The sequence below is a fragment of the Trichomycterus rosablanca genome, chromosome 14 (assembly GCF_030014385.1).
Source record: "Trichomycterus rosablanca isolate fTriRos1 chromosome 14, fTriRos1.hap1, whole genome shotgun sequence".
In the NCBI taxonomy this organism is placed as follows: Eukaryota; Metazoa; Chordata; class Actinopteri; order Siluriformes; family Trichomycteridae; genus Trichomycterus; species Trichomycterus rosablanca.
In genome coordinates, this window is record NC_086001.1 from 33,398,344 (window position 1) to 33,414,844 (window position 16,501).

General features: G+C 38.6%; 1 pseudogene; it reads right to left on the reverse strand.

The window, feature by feature from the left end:
- Nucleotides 1-16,501, reverse strand: part of LOC134326480 (E3 ubiquitin/ISG15 ligase TRIM25-like) — a 514,462-nt pseudogene extending 497,961 nt beyond the window's left edge.

Consider the following 16,501-nt stretch of genomic DNA (forward strand, 5'->3'; position numbering starts at 1 on the left):
ACAATCAAACATTACACAATCAAACAAACCCTACACAATCACACAAACCCTACACCATCAAACAAACCCAACACAATCACACAAACCCTACACAATCAAACATTACACAATCACACAAACTCTACACAATCACACAAACCCTACACAACCAAACACTACACAATCAAGCAATCACTACACAATCAAACATTACACAATTAAACACTGCACAATCACACAAACCCAACACAATCACACAAACCCTACACAATCACACAAACCGTACACAATCACACAAACCCTACACAATCAAACACTACACAATCAAGCAAACACTGCACAATCACACACACCCTACACAATCAAACACTACAAGATCACACAAACCCTACACCATCACACAAACCCTACACAATCAAATAAACCCTACACCATCACACAAACCCTACACAAACACTACACAATCACACAAACCGTACACAATCACACAAACCGTACACAATCACACAAACCCTACACAATCAAACACTACACAATCAAGCAAACACTACACAATCGAACAAACCCTACACAATCAAACACTACAATATCACACAAACCCTACACAATCACACAAAACCTACACAATCACACAAACCCTACACAATCACACAAACCCTACACAATCAAACACTACACAATCACACAAACACTACACAATCACACAAACCCTACACAATCAAACAAACCCTACACAATCAAACACTACACAATCAAACACTACACGATCACACAAACCCTACACAACCAAACACTACACAAACACTGCACAATCACACAAACCCTACACAACAACACAAACCCTACACCATCACACAAACCCTACACAATCACACAAACCCTACACAATAACACAAACCCTACACAATCACACAAACCCTACACAATCAAACACTACACAATCAAACACTACACAATCACACAAACACTACACAATCAAACACTACACAATCAAACACTACACGATCACACAAACCCTACGCAACCAAACACTACACAAACACTGCACAATCACACAAACCCTACACAACCACACAAACCCTACACAATCAAACACTACACAATCAAACACTGCACAATCACACAAACCCTACACAATCAAACACTACACAATCAAACACTACACAATCACACAAACACTACACAATCAAACACTACACGATCACACAAACCCTACGCAACCAAACACTACACAAACACTGCACAATCACACAAACCCTACACAACCACACAAACCCTACACAATCAAACACTACACAATCAAACACTGCACAATCACACAAACCCTACACAACCACACAAACCCTACACAATCAAATAAACCCTACACCATCACACAAACCCTACACAATAAAAAAAACCTACACCATCACACAAACCCTACACAATCAAATAAACCCTACACCATCACACAAACCCTACACAATCACACAAACCCTACACAATCACACAAAACCTACACAATCACACAAACCCTAAACAATCACACAAACCCTACACAATCAAACACTACACAATCACACAAACACTACACAATAACACAAACCCTACACAATCACACAAACCCTACACAATCACACAAACCCTACACAATCACACAAACCCTACACAATCAAACACTACACAATCACACAAACCCTACACAATCAAACAAACACTACACAATCAAACACTACACAATCACACAAACCCTACACAATCAAACAAACCCTACACAATCAAACACTACACGATCACACAAACCCTACACAACCAAACACTACACAAACACTGCACAATCACACAAACCCTACACAACCACACAAACCCTACACAATCAAACACTACACAATCACACAAACACTACACAATCACACAAACCCTACACAATCAAACACTACACAATCACACAAACACTACACAATCACACAAACCCTACACAATCAAACAAACCCTACACAATCAAACACTACACAATCAAACACTACACGATCACACAAACCCTACACAACCAAACACTACACAAACACTGCACAATCACACAAACCCTACACAACCACACAAACCCTACACCATCACACAAACCCTACACAATCACACAAACCCTACACAATAACACAAACCCTACACAATCACACAAACCCTACACAATCAAACACTACACAATCAAACACTACACAATCACACAAACCCTACACAATCAAACACTACACAATCAAACACTACACAATCACACAAACCCTACACAACCAAACACTACACAAACACTGCACAATCACACAAACCCTACACAACCACACAAACCCTACACAATCAAACACTACACAATCAAACACTGCACAATCACACAAACCCTACACAACCACACAAACCCTACACAATCAAATAAACCCTACACCATCACACAAACCCTACACAATCACACGAACCCTACACCATCACACAAACCCTACACAATCAAATAAACCCTACACCATCACACAAACCCTACACAATAAAAAAAACCTACACCATCACACAAACCCTACACAATCAAATAAACCCTACACCATCACACAAACCCTACACAATCACACAAACCCTAAACAATCACACAAAACCTACACAATCACACAAACCCTAAACAATCACACAAACCCTACACAATCAAACACTACACAATAACACAAACCCTACACAATCACACAAACCCTACACAATCACACAAACCCTACACAATCACACAAACCCTACACAATCAAACACTACACAATCAAACACTACACAATCACACAAACCCTACACAATCAAACAAACACTACACAATCAAACACTACACAATCACACAAACCCTACACAATCAAACAAACCCTACACAATCAAACACTACACGATCACACAAACCCTACACAACCAAACACTACACAAACACTGCACAATCACACAAACCCTACACAACCACACAAACTCTACACTATCAAACACTACACAATCAAACACTGCACAATCACACAAACCCTACACAACCACACAAACCCTACACAATCAAACACTACACAATCAAACACTACACGATCACACAAACCCTACACAACCAAACACTACACAAACACTGCACAATCACACAAACCCTACACAACCACACAAACTCTACACTATCAAACACTACACAATCAAACACTGCACAATCACACAAACCCTACACAATCACACAAACCCTACACAATCAAACACTACACAATCACACAAACCCTACACAATCACACAAACCCTACACAATCAAACACTACACAATCACACAAACCCTACACAATCACACAAACCCTACACAATCAAACACTACACAATCACACAAACCCTACACAATCACACCAACCCTACACAATCAAACAAACCCTACACAATCACACAAACCCTACACAATCAAACCCTACACAATCAAACACTGCACAATCACACAAACCCTACACAATCGCACAAACACTACACAATAAAACACTGCACAATCACACAAACCCTACACAACCACACAAACCCTACACAATCAAACACTACACAATCAAACACTACACGATCACACAAACCCTACACAATCAAACACTACACAATCACAGAAACCCTACACAATCAAACCCTACACAATCACACAAACCCTACACAATCACACAAACCGTACACAATCAAACAAACCCTACACAATCACACAAACCCTACACAATCAAACCCTAAACAATCAAACACTACACAAACACTGCACAATCACACAAAACCCTACACAATCACACAAACCCTACACAATGAAAAACTACACAAACCCTACACAATCACACAAACCCTACACAATCAAACAAACCCTACACAATCACAGAAACCCTACACAATCAAACCCTACACAATCAAACACTACACGATCACACAAACCCTACACAATCAAACACTACACAAACACTGCACAATCACACAAACCCTACACAACCACACAAACCCTACACAACCACACAAACCCCACACAATCAAACACTACACAATCAAAAAACCCTACACAATCACACAAACCCTACACAATCAAACGCTACACAATCACACAAACCCTACACAATCACACAAACTCTACACAATCACACACTACACAATCAAACACTACACAATCAAACAAACCCAACACAATCACACAAACCCTACACAATCAAACACTACACAATCACACAAACTTTACACAATGACACACTACACAATCAAACATTACACAATCAAACAAACCCTACACAATCACACAAACCCTACACCATCAAACAAACCCAACACAATCACACAAACCCTACACAATCACACAAACTCTACACAATCACACAAACCCTACACAACCAAACACTACACAATCAAGCAATCACTACACAATCAAACATTACACAATTAAACACTGCACAATCACACAAACCCAACACAATCACACAAACCCTACACAATCACACAAACCGTACACAATCACACAAACCCTACACAATCAAACACTACACAATCAAGCAAACACTACACAATCACACAAACCCTACACAATCAAACACTACAAGATCACACAAACCCTACACCATCACACAAACCCTACACAATCAAATAAACCCTACACCATCACACAAACCCTACACAAACACTACACAATCACACAAACCGTACACAATCACACAAACCGTACACAATCACACAAACCCTACACAATCAAACACTACACAATCAAGCAAACACTACACAATCGAACAAACCCTACACAATCAAACACTACAATATCACACAAACCCTACACAATCACACAAAACCTACACAATCACACAAACCCTACACAATCACACAAACCCTACACAATTAAACACTACACAATCACACAAACACTACACAATCACACAAACCCTACACAATCAAACAAACCCTACACAATCAAACACTACACAATCAAACACTACACGATCACACAAACCCTACACAACCAAACACTACACAAACACTGCACAATCACACAAACCCTACACAACCACACAAACCCTACACCATCACACAAACCCTACACAATCACACAAACCCTACACAATAACACAAACCCTACACAATCACACAAACCCTACACAATCAAACACTACACAATCAAACACTACACAATCACACAAACCCTACACAATCAAACCCTACACAATCAAACACTACACGATCACACAAACCCTACACAACCAAACACTACACAAACACTGCACAATCACACAAACCCTACACAACCACACAAACCCTACACAATCAAACACTACACAATCAAACACTGCACAATCACACAAACCCTACACAACCACACAAACCCTACACAATCAAATAAACCCTACACCATCACACAAACCCTACACAATCACACGAACCCTACACCATCACACAAACCCTACACAATCAAATAAACCCTACACCATCACACAAACCCTACACAATAAAAAAAACCTACACCATCACACAAACCCTACACAATCAAATAAACCCTACACCATCACACAAACCCTACACAATCACACAAACCCTACACAATCACACAAACCCTACACAATCACGCAAACCCTAAACAATCACACAAACCCTACACAATCAAACACTACACAATCACACAAACACTACACAATAACACAAACCCTACACAATCACACAAACCCTACACAATCACACAAACCCTACACAATCACACAAACCCTACACAATCAAACACTACACAATCAAACACTACACAATCACACAAACCCTACACAATCAAACAAACACTACACAATCAAACACTACACAATCACACAAACCCTACACAATCAAACAAACCCTACACAATCAAACACTACACGATCACACAAACCCTACACAACCAAACACTACACAAACACTGCACAATCACACAAACCCTACACAACCACACAAACTCTACACTATCAAACACTACACAATCAAACACTGCACAATCACACAAACCCTACACAACCACACAAACCCTACACAATCAAACACTACACAATCAAACACTACACGATCACACAAACCCTACACAACCAAACACTACACAAACACTGCACAATCACACAAACCCTACACAACCACACAAACTCTACACTATCAAACACTACACAATCAAACACTGCACAATCACACAAACCCTACACAATCACACAAACCCTACACAATCAAACACTACACAATCACACAAACCCTACACAATCAAACACTACACAATCAAAAACTACACAATCTCACAAACCCTACACAACCACAAAAACCCTACACAATCAAATACTACACAATCACACAAACCTTACACCATCAAACAAACCCTACACAATCACACAAACCCTACACAATCAAACACTACACAATCAAGCAAACACTACACAATCACACAAACCCTACAAAATCAAACCCTACACAATCGAACAAACCCTACACAAACACTACAATCACACAAACCCTACACCATCACACAATCCCTACACAATCAAATAAACCCTACACCATCACACAAACACTACACAATCAAATAAACCCTACACCATCACACAAACCCTACACAATAACACAAACCCTACACAATCACACAAACCCTACATACTCACACAAACCCTACACAATCAAACAAACCCTACACAATCACACAAACCCTACACAATCAAACACTACACAATCACACAAACCCTACACAATCACACAAACCCTACACAATCAAACAAACCCTACACAATCACACAAACCCTACACAATCAAACAAACCCTACACAATCACACAAACCCTACACCATCAAACAAACCCTACACAATCACACAAACCCTACACAATCAAACAAACCCTACACAATCAAATATTACACAATCAAACACTACACAATCACACAAACCCAACACAATCACACAAACCCTACACAATCAAACACTACACAATCACACAAACCCTACACAATCACACAAACCCTACACAATCAAACACTACACAATCAAAAACTACACAATCTCACAAACCCTACACAATCACAAAAACCCTACACAATCAAATACTACACAATCACACAAACCTTACACCATCAAACAAACCCTACACAATCACACAAACCCTACACAATCAAACACTACACAATCAAGCAAACACTACACAATCACACAAACCCTACAAAATCAAACCCTACACAATCGAACAAACCCTACACAAACACTACAATCACACAAACCCTACACCATCACACAATCCCTACACAATCAAATAAACCCTACACCATCACACAAACACTACACAATCAAATAAACCCTACACCATCACACAAACCCTACACAATCAAACAAACCCTACACAATCACACAAACCCTACACAATCAAACAAACCCTACACAATCACACAAACCCTACACCATCAAACAAACCCTACACAATCACACAAACCCTACACAATCAAACAAACCCTACACAATCAAATATTACACAATCAAACACTACACAATCACACAAACCCAACACAATCACACAAACCCTACACAATCAAACACTACACAATCACACAAACCCTACACAATCACACAAACCCTACACAATCAAATACTACACAATCAAGCAAACATTACACAATCACACAAACCCTACACAATCAAACCCTACACAATCAAATAAACCCTACACCATCACACAAACTCTACACAATCAAATAAACCCTACACCATCACACAAACCCTACACAATCAAATAAACCCTACACCATCACACAAACACTACACAATCACACAAACCCTACACAATCAAACAAACCCTACACAATCACACAAACCCTACACAGTCACACAAACACTACACAATCAAACAAACCCTACACAATCATACAAACCCTACACAATCACACAAACCCTACACAATCACACAAACCCTACACAATCAAACACTACACAATCACACACAAACCCTAAGCATACACACAGACACAATCACATGCATACACACAGACACAAACACAAACTCACACATACACACAAACACATACATTATACAAATAATACACAATCACACAAACTCACTTACACACAAACACTACACAATCACACAGATACTACACAATCACACACATATACATTACACACACACTACACAAACCCTACACAATCACACAAACACACACACATTTTACACATACACACAAACACTACACAATAACACAAAACTACACAGATACACACATACATTACACAAACACTACACAAACACACACATACATCACAAACACACAAACCCTACACATACACACAATCACACAAACACTACACAATCACACAAACACTACACAATCACACAAACACTACACAATCAGTCCACAATCACACACATACATTACACAAACCCTACATAATCACACAAACACTACACAAACACACATACATTACAAAAACACTACACAATCACACACAAACCCTACACATGACAAGAAACACACACATACATTACACAAACACTACACAATCACACACAAACCCTACACATGACAAGAAACACAAACATACATTACACAAACAGTACACAAACACACACATACATTACACACACACACACATATATTACACAAACTACACAATCACATACAAACCCTACGCATACACACAAATACAACACAAACACACACATTAAACAAACACTGCACAATCACACAGACACTACACATCCACACAAACACTACACAATCACACACAAACCATTTGCATACACACAAACAATACACAAACACACATACATTACACAAAAACACAATCACATAAACTCACACATACATTACACAAACACTACACAAACACACACATTACACACACAATGCACAAATACACACAGAAACTACACATATACACAAATACTACAAAAAAACACATTACACAAACAGAACAAAAATGCATACAAACCCTACACAATCACACAAACACTACACAATCACATAGAAACCTTACGCAATCACACAAACACTACACAATCACACACACATTACACAAACACTACACAATCACACAAACACTACACAATCACATAGAAACCCTACACAATCACACAAACACTTCACAATCACACAAACACACACATACATTACACAAACACATACAAACCATACACATACACACAAACACTACACAAACACACACATACATTACCCAAACACTACACAAACACACACAAACCTTACACATACACACAAACACTACACAAACACACACATACATTACCCAAACACTACACAAACACATACAAACCATAAGCATACACACAAACACTACACAATCACACAAACACTACACAAACACACACATACATTACACAAACCCAAATTCGAGCAGCATGGCCCAGCAGCACCGGTATTGGATGAGCGACGTAGACGGCGAACAGAGCGGCCAAAACGGAAGCGTGGCAGGAGAGGTGGGCTTCATGCTAGGCTAAAGGCTAGGGCTACACGACCACCGCTACCTAGCCTGTTGCTGGCTAACGTTCGCTCCCTCGAAAACAAGCTGGATGAGCTGAGAACCAGGATAACAACACAACGTGAGATCAGAGACTGCTGTGCTGTAACTGGATACTAGATTTTCTATCTGACCGATCTCAGTCAGTCAGGATTGGCACGCGAACATCCAGCACAAAGACCATAAACATTGGGACACCTCAAGGCTGCGTGCTGAGCCCTCTTCTGTACTCGCTCTTCACACATAACTGTGTGGCCTCTTATAACACCACCAGTATTATTAAGTTTGCTGATGACACCACCGTCATTGGTCTTATTACTGGGGAGGATGAGACGGCGTACAGGAAGGAGGTAGCAGATCTTGTGGGCTGGTGTCAGAACAACAATCTTTCATTAAATATCAACAAGACAAAGGAACTGATTGTGGACCCCAGGAGGAGAGGAGAACAGCATACACCACTGTATATAGGTGGAACAGTAGTGGAGAAGGTGAAAACCTTCAAATTCCTGGGTGTGCACATCAGTGAGGATCTCACCTGGTCCTGCAACACACACCACATCATCAAAAAGTCACAACAGAGACTGTACTTCTTAAGAAGACTAAAAAAATTTGGCATGTCAACCAAAATTCTCAGCAACTTCTACAAATGTAGAGTGGAAAGTGTCCTTACCAGCTCCATCACAGTCTGGTACGGAAACTGCACTGCAGAGGACAGGAAGGCACTCCAGCGTGTAATAAAAACTGCACAAAGAATTTCTGGAACGTCCTTCCCTGCACTACAGGACATTTATCAGAACTGCCTTAGTTTATTTCTATTTTTATTACTTTGTATATAAAACGTTTTTTTTTATAGTTTAAATTTAAATATTTTTTTTATTGTGTTAGTTTAATTTTGTTTTATGTACAATACTTATTGATGTTTGGAGGATGAACAAAGTAAGAATTTCATTGTACAGTGTAACTGCTGGTTCTTCTGTGCACATGACAGTAAAACTCTTGAATCTTGACTTCACCACACAAACATACATTACACAAACACACACAAACCCTACACTAACACACAAACACTACACAAATACACACAGACACTACACATACACACAAATACAACTCAAACACAAACATTACACAAACACTGCACAATCACACAGATACTACACATACACACATACATTACACAAACACACACAAACACAGACACAATCACACAATCATTAAATAATCACATACAAACCCTACGCATACACACAAACCCTACACTAACACACAAACTCTACACAAATACACACAGACACTACACATACACACAAATACAACTCAAACACAAACATTACACAAACACTGCACAATCACACAGATACTACACATACACACATACATTACACAAACACAGACACAATCACACAATCATTAAATAATCACATACAAACCCTACGCATACACACAAACACTACACACACAAACATTACACAAACACATACAAACCCTACGCATACACACAAACACTACACAATCACTACACAATCACACACAAACATTACACAAACACTGCACAAACACTACATATACACACAGATACTACTCAAACACACATTACACAAACACTGCGCAATCACACAGACACTACACATACACACATACAGTATCTCACAAAAGTGAGTATGCCCCTCACATTTTTGCAAATATTTGATTATATCTTTTCATGGGACAAAACTATAGAAATGAAACTTGGTTATAACTTAGAGTAGTCAGTGTACAACTGATATAGCAGTGTAGATTTACTGTCTTCTGAAAATAACTCAACACACAGCCATTAATGTCTAAATATCTGCAACATAAGTGAGTACACCTCACAGTGAACATGTCCACATTGTGCCAAAGTGTGTCGTTGTCCCTCCCTGGTGTCATGTGTCAAGGTCCCAGGTGTGAATGGGGAGCAGGGCTGTTAAATTTGGTGTTTTGGGTACAATTCTTTCATACTGGCCCCTGGATATTCAACATGGCACCTCATGGCAAAGAACTCTCTGAGGATGTGAGAAATAGAATTGTTGCTCTCCACAAAGATGGCCTGGGCTATAAGAAGATTGCTAACACCCTGAAACTGAGCTACAGCATGGTGGCCAAGGTCATACAGCGGTTTTCCAGGACAGGTTCCACTCGGAACAGGCTTCGCCAGGGTCGACCAAAGAAGTTGAGTCCATGTGTTAAGCGTCATATCCAACACCGTCGTAGGAACATGATCAAAAACAAACCAGCAGAATCTTACAATCACATTTATGCTGTCTGTTTTACTTCAAAAATCACAATATTTCATAATGCTTTGCTATCGTTGCAAAATGAAAGCGTACCGTAAACAGCAGAACCGCGACCCAGATCAATCACACAACAGCAGAAAATCATAACCACTTATCTGCTTACCGATCTATATCCATGTGTTGTTCCATTAAATATATAATCCACTTTATATAAGACCATCTTGTATGTTTCCAGAATATATAAATCCATACCCACCTTATAAAAACTATTGTAGATCATTTATTCTCTCGGCTTTCCCGGTAAAAAGCTTACATTGGTTATTCGCTCACTAAACTGTCATTTATACAACAACCAATGAAGAGAGAGATTGAAATTTGAGAAAACCATTGTTTTTCTTGTGAAATTCTCAATAAGTTTGATGTGTCACATGACCCTCTTCCCATTGAAAAAACTAAAGTTGGATACAAAATGGCCGACTTCAAAATGGCCACCATGGTCACCACCCATCTTGAAAAGTTTTCCCCCTCCCATATACTAATGTGCCACAAACAGGAAGTTAATATCACCAACCATTCCCATTTTATTTAGGTGTATCCATATAAATGGCCCACCCTGTATATCAGTCTGGAAAAAGTTACAAAGTCAATCCTAAGATTTTAGTACTTTAGCGAACCACAGTAAGAGCCATGATCTCTAAATGACACTTGGAACAGTTAAGATTGCTTCAGGAGCTCATCAATGTCTCATCAAGGAAAACATACAAGAACCCAAACAAACATTTAGGAAACCGCAGGACCTGCTGACCTCAATTTAGATCTGATTTAATGATTCCAGTATTAGAAGAAGACTGAGCACAAATAAAATCCATGAGAGAGTCACAAGGTAAAATCACTGTTAACTAAGAGGAACATAAAGCCTCGCCTCTCATTTACCAATATAAGAACCTTAATGACCCTCAAGCTTTTTGGTGATGATATTCTGTGAACTGATGAGTCAGAATTCTTATACTTGCAATGAAGCTAAAACAGCATTTTACAATAAAAACATCTTACTAACAGTCAGTCATGGTGGTGGTTGTGTAATGGTGTTTCAGGATTAAAGAAGAACGTTTGGTCATCAGTTCATGATTTAAAGATTAAACACTCGTGTAAAACAAAAACACAACAATTCCAAATAACAAGAGCAGATCTTTGTTAAAATAAATCTGAGGAAATAAAGTTTAGATTTTGGACTTAATCAGATTTAGACTTAAACCAGACTGAGCTGCTGTAGCATCTGAACTAGTAACGTGTGACAAATATGTAAAAATACAGATAACTGGGGGGTGTAAATACTTTTTCACTGCACTGTGTATGTTTGTGTGCTTGTGAGAAACTTACATTGTAGAAAATCTTCTCTGATTTCAGGTTCAGGAGGTGAAGTAATCCGGACTTTCTTCACTGCAGAAAGAGTAACAGTACAATCACTTATCACAGTAAATACATATTTGCACCAGAAATTGTCGCAGGTACCGCCAGTAAGAAGTTTGGCATGTTCTCCTAGTGTTTGTCTAAAGTGACCTTAATTCTAAGTTACTGACCAAGTGTGAGTGTATTTCATTCAACCCTGGACTCACTGTGACCATGACCAGTACTGGGTTAATAAGTAAATGAATGATGATCCTTCACTCACCTTCATCTGGTATCTTCTCACACTGCTCTTTCCAGAATTCTTCTACTTTCTCTCTCAGCTGAGATACAGACTTTGTAACATCATCAAATGAGAGGAAAGGACTGATTGTGATGGCGGCTGATTCTGCAGATCCAGCAGGAGCCGAGAGAGACTGAAAATTCTACATCCAGACAGATAATGTTCACAGAATTAGATTAAACTAATAAACTAATAAACTTGTTTCTGTAAAACTGTTGAAAATAGTCGGTACAGGGACAAATTTAGACTACTGTGAAGATTGTAAAATGTTCCAAAAACATCTTAAACAGATAATCCAGCTGTGTTTGGGTATAAAAGAAGCATTCAGGTACAGACCAGTTTTTATGAGCAACGACTCTAAAATGCATTATTAAATAATCCTACAGTTTAAACACAACATTCTTCATCAAGCAACACCAGCCCTGTTATTTCACTACCTGTCCACTAGAGGCCACCATTACCTAAATATTGAACCCAATCTTTTATTGTCTGCATCACGTGTTTCTAAAACCAGCAGATGTTTACAAGTCACAAAATACTATTTCTTATCTTTTTGATGTTACTGTCATCAAGTTTTTTAACATTCTGAACATATTTTATTACTTGGACTGGTGCAGCAATAATATAATTATTATTAGTGCTGTTACCTGGAGGAAATGGACGGGATCCTCTGTGTGTGAAAGCTGTTCCAGTTCAGCATCTTTCCTCTTCAGCTCTACAATCTGCTGCTCCAACTGGACTTTCAGGACTTTTTCAGCTTGATTTACTTCTGCTGTCTTTCGATCTCTGATCAGATCTTTTAGCTCAGAGCATCTTCTGTTAATTGAGTTGATTAGTTCAGTACAGATCCTCTCAATGTTCTTCACTGCTGTCTGTGCAGAACACTGTTAGAGGATTCAGAAAAAGGAAACTTTCAAACTCCAGCACTTCTTCAGTGTTCATCATCACTTTATATTTACTGCATTTATCAGCATGTTATATTTCCTCACAGATTTTCAATACAACACACCTGCTCCTGTATGTCCCTAATTTAAAATTATATGTGCGGATTAAATCTAATGAAACCTAAAAGCACCATATATACTGTAAAATGTGCTGGTGGTAGCATGGTGTTACAGAAATTGTTTTGAGTATCAGGAAACAGCAGCCTGGCCAGGACTGGGAAATTCAATGTAGTGATCTTCTCAAGTCTTTACCAGAAATCTTATACAGTCATTTATGTTCAAGCATCTTCATCCAAAGCAACAATCAATAATCTTTTTGGATGGCTCTGTCAAAGCCCCAATCTGATCTTATCAACCTTATAATTATTAGCACAACCTCAGAATTGCTGTACAGCATTAATCACCAACTATCCAGGCAGAATTAAAAGATTTCTTTTAAATTCATGAACAAAAATGCTCCATCACTTGCAAAGTTACCTGAGATATAAAATATCTCATTTTTAATAGAGATTGGTTTAATGAAGGAGAGTCGGACTGATCCTGAGAGCTTTTTGTTTATAAAACTTACCTTGTGAGACTACACAGCATTTATTAGCTCACAAAGTTCCTTCTCTCTGTTCTGGATTTTCTCCTGGAATTTTCTCTGTATCTCCAGCAGTTGCTTCTACACAGAATAACAATTCAGAATTTACTTGTATTGTGTACGAGCACCACATAAACAACATCAGTGTAAATGCTAATGAGTTGTTACTTGTTAAAGAGAGCTGTATAATATTTTACCTGTTTCTCAGTTCTTTCTGCTGCAGCTGATATTGTATCATGTCCTTTATGATCATCCATGGTACACAACATGCAGATACACTGCTGATCAGTACGACAGTAAACCTCCAGCAGTTTATTATGCTGAGAGCAGATCTGATCCTGGAGTCGTCTGGAGGCTTTAACCAGCTTGTGAGTCTTATAAACAGGAATTCGATAATGAGGCTGAAGGTGAGTTTCACAGAAAGAGGCCAAACACACCAGACAGGATTTTACTGCTTTGGATTTTCTCTCTGTACAGTAATCACAATCCACATCTTCAGGTTTAGCAGAACAGTGACCAGGATGTGGAGCTTGAAGTTCTGTTTTCTTCAGTTTCTCCACAACTCCAGCCAGAATTGTGTTTCTCCTCACAACAGGTCTTGGAATAAAGGTTTGTCTACACTGTGGACAGCTGTATGTTCCCTTATCATCCTCCTGATCCCAGCAGTTATTAATACACACCATACAGAAACTGTGTCCACAATGTGTAGTTACTGGATCCTTCAGTGTTTCCAGACAGACTGAACAGCTGAACTCGTCCTGAGTTACTGAAATTTTGGACTCAGCCATTTTTCTACACGTAAACAGAAACACCAGTAAACACAGCAAGTTATTTACAGCAGCTCAGACTTCCTGGTTTAGTTCGTGAGCGTTATGTTCATGTTTACGTTTCTAGATTTTTGTTCATTTTTAAACTTTTTGATTATCTACTGTAAAAATGCTGTGGGACTTTTAATGTGTAATGTTGTTGTAGTAAGCAGTATAATACACTAGTTAACTACTACAACCTTCATCTTATCAAAATTTGTGTTTCTTAATTTTTGTTAATCTTCTATATTTTATTATTAATGTACCCTGTACCCATGCCGTAGGACTTTTATAATGTGGTTGTAGTAACTAGTACAAGTGACTAGTTAACTACTAAATCCTTGGTTATATAAAAAAAAAATGTAGGGTTTGTTTCTGTAATGTAAGTGTAGTGGGTGGTACATGTCACTAGGTAACTATTGCATCGTTTATTATATTAAAATGATTGATTTTAGAATTGTTGACACTATATATTGTTACTGTACCCATACTGTAGGACTTTATACAGTTGTATTGAATGGTACTGTACATGCCACTGGGTAATAACTACACCTCGGCTTCATGCATTTTGTAGACGCTCCCTTAGCACTTCCTTAGCGTTTCAACTCAGATTAACCTCACATTTACAAAATAACAGAAAATAAACATTTACAGAAAAAACTTTTAAACATATTTGATTGTAGTTTGTTCCTTGTTTACTGCAGAATCAGCTGATGCAGTTTCACGAGCCGAAAGAAACTCGAATGTCTGGCGAATGTCCAAGACTTCCTGGT